Below are 6,043 nucleotides of genomic sequence, written 5' to 3' on the forward strand. Positions count from 1 at the left end.
TAGGTAGGATAATATATTTCCTTTAAAACTTCCTCTACTGGTTAAGAGCCAATCCTTAAGATCTAAAGCAATGTGATTGGTTCGAAATAGATTTTTTTTGAGAGAAGCCCGCGACATGATGTTGGGGGCACCATACTTTGAAGCGAACATAGATTGAGAGTAGTTTGCACCCCCTTTGAAAAAAAAAATTTTTAGGGCCTTTGCAAGGGGGAGGGGTACCAAAATCTGCCTAAAAAACTGGGGGATGGGAATGTAGCAGGGATAACATAAGAAAGGGGGTTGGAAAATTATGGTCACTTTAATCATATAAAAAGGGGGTTGGACATTATGGTCAATTTAATCATATAAAAAATGGTCACAGTCTGTTTGAAAGTAAAAATATGTACCTAAAAAAATATGTACCTAAAAAAATATGTACCTAAAAACCTGGGGGATGGGAATTTAGCAGGGATAATATAAGGGGGTTGGACATTACGGTCAATTTAATCAAAACCAAAAATTTAACCAAAACACAAAAGTATATCATGTTGATAGATTATTTTGTTTCATTTTGTGAAATCTTTGGCTTGTTACTGTATAAATTTTGTACTCTTTGATCACATTGATGGTGCATAGAGCGAGTTTCATCGAAACAAATTTTCTGTAAAACAGGGGGGATAAAATTTCATTACATAAGGGGGATGGGTATACGGGGGGGATAAAATATACCCAGGGGAATGAAATATACCCAGGGGGTTCATACCCCTCTGCAAACTATGTTAAGACACAGATCAATGACTTGTAGGCATCTGCGAAAGTCTACAGTTGAAGATTTTTAGAGGCACCCTGTGGGACAAGTGCTCTGTTGAACTTGTACTTGAATCATCCCTTGAATTGGAAAAAGCTCTTCCTCCACGATTCTCGGTCTTACATTGCTGTTATATGATCGTTTCCCTCCAGACCAGTATCTTCTTGAATCGTTGATTCAAGATGAAGATGGACCGTCAAACACGTCTTGGGACCTACACATAGGTCAGTACAGTTGCAGTCTTGCAGGTCCGTCATGTTTTGCCGTATGACCAGCAAGAGCGAATGTTCGGCATCGAACTACTTCGGATATCATCGGAAGTGATCAATAAACAAATGGATTCATCTGGTGGTCTTTCCTCGATTGTAGACAGCACGGAGCATCTTGGTGTAAAGATCGTCAAGATGTTTTGCTTTTGCGACCATGATTCAGCACCATAGAAGAGGATTGATTTATCACTGGCTTGAAAAATTTATGTGTTTGTTTGTTTTGAGATGGGCGCCTTCCATATTTTGAAGTCATTGACGCGTTCAATCTCAATACCGCCTGACGAGTACAACTACAGTTTCGTGTCAGTCCATGGATTCAGGTGATTCATTCTTCGGTGCGTTGAGAAATAGCCCTACATCTTGACAAGCTCTTTCAACCTTTAAAACAGACTTTGTGCTGTTATTATCGTTTCCTCAAGACGGGTTATGTCGTCGTATACGTGATATGCTTAGTCTAGATCTGGAAGACGTTCTGTTGGAATACGTTTTCTTCTACGACGTTTTAATGTCAGCAAGCTAGACGACTAATTCAGACATAGTAGAAATAAAGCAAAAAGTAATGGAGGGAACAATTTTAGTTAGAATAATTTAGTTTAAATACAAACTACATCCCGTAACAATAATCGTATTATCATACAACTCCTATACTACTGTATTACACGCATTATAAACGACTCCAGTCTAGTCACTTTGTAAATTAGAAGCGGTTCTTGAAAGGAGAATTCGGTTTCTTCCTCTGGTATCATCACATGAGCAGATGTATATTGTGGTGCATAATTTGGATGGTGTTTACAACTTGGGGAGGGATATCGTATATTTCGAGAATCAGAAACATTTTACTTCGGGCAATCGAGTCGAATGTTTTTCTGTCTATGAATGGTTTTTTCACCTTCTTTTCGTGATTTTTGAGTTCTTCAAGGATGCGACCAACAGCTAGAACATGGGCTTTCTTGTGTGAACCTGTTTCGGTTTGGTCAAAGTACTTTATTATGAACAGGTCGGACACCGATTGTACACTGGGATAACGAGATACCACGATAGTTACCAATCCCAATTTTTAGGTCAATTTCCAAAGAAAGTTTGGCTATAGAAATGGTATAATTTCCTTTCATCAATGGTAGTTTCCAGAATTCAGAGGGAAACCGTCTTCACCAGGGCCGTTTCGAAGAATACAATACTTTGGGACTAAAAAGTTAATTTTGTTGACCAAATCCCAGGCGTCTTTTGTGTTGGATGATGATCATGGAATTTCGAATGAATGTAGGATGTTGTTTATTCAATTGTCCTCACATTTATCGTACATGTTTTGCGCAGGTTGACTCGAGCAATTTCAATCTTTTTAGTTGCGAATATCAGGGTAATTTTCCGGGTAGCAGTAACGTCGTGATGATCAACTGAGTTTGATGGAGTGCTACTCGGTTTTCGGGAAAGTAACTTAACTTTTCTCCAGCTTTGGTGGAAATGGCGACGAAGGTTGAGTAGTATTTCTCAGTTTCAGGAAAATCATCAAACTGTTGTGAAATGGAGTTATCGATTCGACGGGCGAGATTCTCGTTTAAGTAGATTGATTGCCAAAATGAGTTCAATTATAGAAGATCTTTCGAATTCAGTGTGTGAATAGAGCAGTAAAAAATACAACTTTTCTAATTTTTCTTTTTTTTGAAAAAGTTCTACTAGGAATAAAAATAAAGGGATAATGATAATTGAATTCAACGGAGGAGATGGAGGTTGGCGTACGCTGAGTTTAACACTGGCAGTGACCATTCGATGATCACTACCGATTGGGTTAGGGCTGGCAGGCGTTCTGTTTCCCCAGCGCTTTTAATGCAAAGTGAGGTCGATTTGGGAAAGTGCTCCGTTTGGGGAACGATGCACCCAGAGCTTTGGACGAGGTTTCTGGAAGTTAGTGTTTCCTGTGATCAGATTGTGCTGATTGGTGAAGTCGAGGAGCAAATTTTCGTTCCTGTTTGTGAAGTCACTGTACGAAAAGCGAGCAGAGATTTTGGCATATCACCACCACTACGAAACATAGAGTGAGTGGGAAACTCTTCGATAGCTCGATTTCATTCTGTTAAACTTTCAGTCTTAAAATTGTCGATCTATATTTGACGAAGGTCATTGGCTTAGATCATCCCAATCCAGTTTTGGGTGACCGTGACCATGCAAGTAAAGTTTGAGAGATGCTTTGATGACACATTAATTCAAGAAGATCGGAGTTTCATTCCCCACCATTGCTTGACGAGACACCGAGTCTTTATGTAAATCCAATCTTTACAGTCATATCGACTTCTTACCCCTCTTCTCTGTTGTAAAGTTCCTTGGAGGAATGTGAATTGATAGAGTTTAACATCTTTGGTCAACATTAAATCTGGTGACAAAGACAGAACAGCTGTCTTCACTCATTGATTCGAGTTTATCTTTGCATGAATTCTCAACCATTGTTGATGATTTCCGTCTTCTTTGAAGGTTGGCTGGTGAGTTCTTTTAATGTCATTGTGGATGACTCTATCTGTCTCACGATTTTAACTAGACGACAGATTTGCGACCTCCCTCGATGTGTTTTCGTAAATGAAGGTTTGATGACTTACTGTTTTGGGAGTTATTGCAATGACAGGTTTTCTGTCATGGATATCGTTGATGATACTCCAATGAGTCAAGTTTAATTGTATTATACCGGGGGTGGAAAAAACTTCTCCGAATTACAAAAATCGACGTAGCCTCGTCAAATTATCGAAATGACTTGAAACTTTACTGGTTGTTTGTCGAACCTATTTTTAATGTTTCCTGGAAGTTTGGGAGCTTAACGACAAATTCCCGAAGACTTACATAAAAACACTCGAAAGTGCGAACACTATAAACACAGTTGTGTATTCGACGTTTCGTCGGTTTGTCTTTTATTAAGTTATCATAAAACACTTGTTTATAGAATTAACGTCAAAATCTTACAACACTAAAAGAAAATCTTAATATCAATTACAAAATTTCTTTGAACTACCGTAGATAAAATGCTTACAGTCCGAATTAACTGATATAAAAGACCAAATAAACTAAATGGTTACAAAAGTGAAAAATAAAAACGTTTATACAAAGTGCATTTTGATTGAGGAGTCGTTGCAAGCATTAATTAACTGCTTTAAGTCTTTCTGTGAATTCTTTCATTGCCTTTCTGATTTCTGATTTCATTTCACTGATTTGATCTTTCGAATCATTTCATCTTCCAGAGTAAAGTGCTTGTTGAGTCGTTCTTCGTTCTTCTATCTTGACTCCAAAAAATAGTCCAGTGAATTTGCATGTGGTGATTTCGTAGGCCATTAATCTTTCTTGACATAACGGCGTGGAATGGTTTCTTCAAGAAAGTTTTGAACTAATCTACTGCTATGAGACGTGGCTTCGTCATGCATGAAAATCATTGCGAGGGTACGTCTTTCGGATAACTGGATAAAGTTCCTTTTCCAAGTGATCACGATACCATAATATTTTTATTGACGAAGATTTGTTTGTTTACACCATGCCATGTGAAACTAGCGGATACCATTACTTTTAAGGATTGACGATGAGACGTCTGAATGCGAAAGAGATTCTTGCGTCCTGATTTATCTATGTCGCTTTTATCTGAAATTTTGTTAAGCTCGCGAATTCGCTGATGGTAGATTTTGGGTGTTTTCTTCTTATAGGACATGAGTTTGACTGTCGGTTCATGAATTTAAAGTTTTGCTGTGACAACTTTTAATTTGAAGTTGATGTTGATTTGATTTCGGATGAGATCTTGCTTAATCTTCTCTTCAATGCTTATGTTCTCGATCATCGAATGGTTATTGCTTTGTTGCACTTGCAAACGACAATATTGGTTGCTATCTAAGACAACCACTGATTGATAGCTGGAATGAGTTGTTTGTGGTGAGATGGTGTTGAATTGGCCAAAATGGCCAACATGTTGTTTGTGAACATCAGCCAAATGAAGGGCGTCCCTCAATAATGCCAAGACTTCCTTCCATCAGCACTAGTCAAGACTGATTCGAAGATTGATAGGCTGTTCTTCTTACTTCTTCTTTAGCTCGTGTTCGCATATGCCAACATTGAGTGGTTAGGGCGAAGGCTAACCATATTCTTCTTTTTCTTTTTCTTGAAGACCTCTTTGTAGAACTCGTCTGCATCAAGCACGTGATTTTCGAGTGTTTTCATTGGTCGGTCTTTCTTCTTGTTAGCGTTGTCGTTGAAAAGCAGTCTTTTGACGATGCTGGTGTTCTTTTGTCTTGCAATATGGCCAAGATAGTTTTGTTGCTGTCGTTTGACGTATTGAAGGATGTCTTCAGTCTTGCAGGCGGGTAAAACATCTTCACTTGACATGACCAAGCGGAAATTTTGTTCATTGTTGTCATCGATTCTTCTTTCAAAACCGCCTCTCACCATCTTACGAAGCATATTGATGTAGGTGGATCGGATTCGATGTTGTTGTTGTTGAGTGATATTCCACGTTTGACAGGAATAATGTCAACCGACTGCGCACCATTGTTTTTGGGAGATATGCCCTAGTTTTCAGGAATATCTTTCGGTTGCGTATTTTTTTTTGGTTGTACTTGTTTTGAGCAACTACAATTCTTTAAGGTCAATCTCTGCATCTCATGTTGAAGCTTGATTGAAGTATATGTCGTCTCCAAGATATCTGAACATGGACAAAAATACTCACGAATTTTTCGATGACTTGATTACTAAGCGTGACGATAGGTCGGAGATACTCATCTTGGTTTTGGGACTTGAAATTTATTATCATCGTTTTGGTTTTCTTGGCGTTTATTTGGAGATGAAAACGAACAAATTTTTCATTGAGGATTTTCTGTCCTGTAATAAATACTTTCGAATGCTATTTCTAAGTCGTCAGCGTAACCAGCCCAGTGAACAGTATGTTCACCGTAATAGCCTTTGGCTCTTTCATCTCTTGTTGTAGCGGTGACACGAATTCTGTACTTCAGTTTAAGAAATTTAACCT

The sequence above is a fragment of the Clytia hemisphaerica genome, unplaced genomic scaffold (assembly GCF_902728285.1).
Source record: "Clytia hemisphaerica strain Z4C2 unplaced genomic scaffold, Clytia hemisphaerica genome assembly, whole genome shotgun sequence".
Lineage (NCBI taxonomy): Eukaryota > Metazoa > Cnidaria > Hydrozoa > Leptothecata > Clytiidae > Clytia > Clytia hemisphaerica.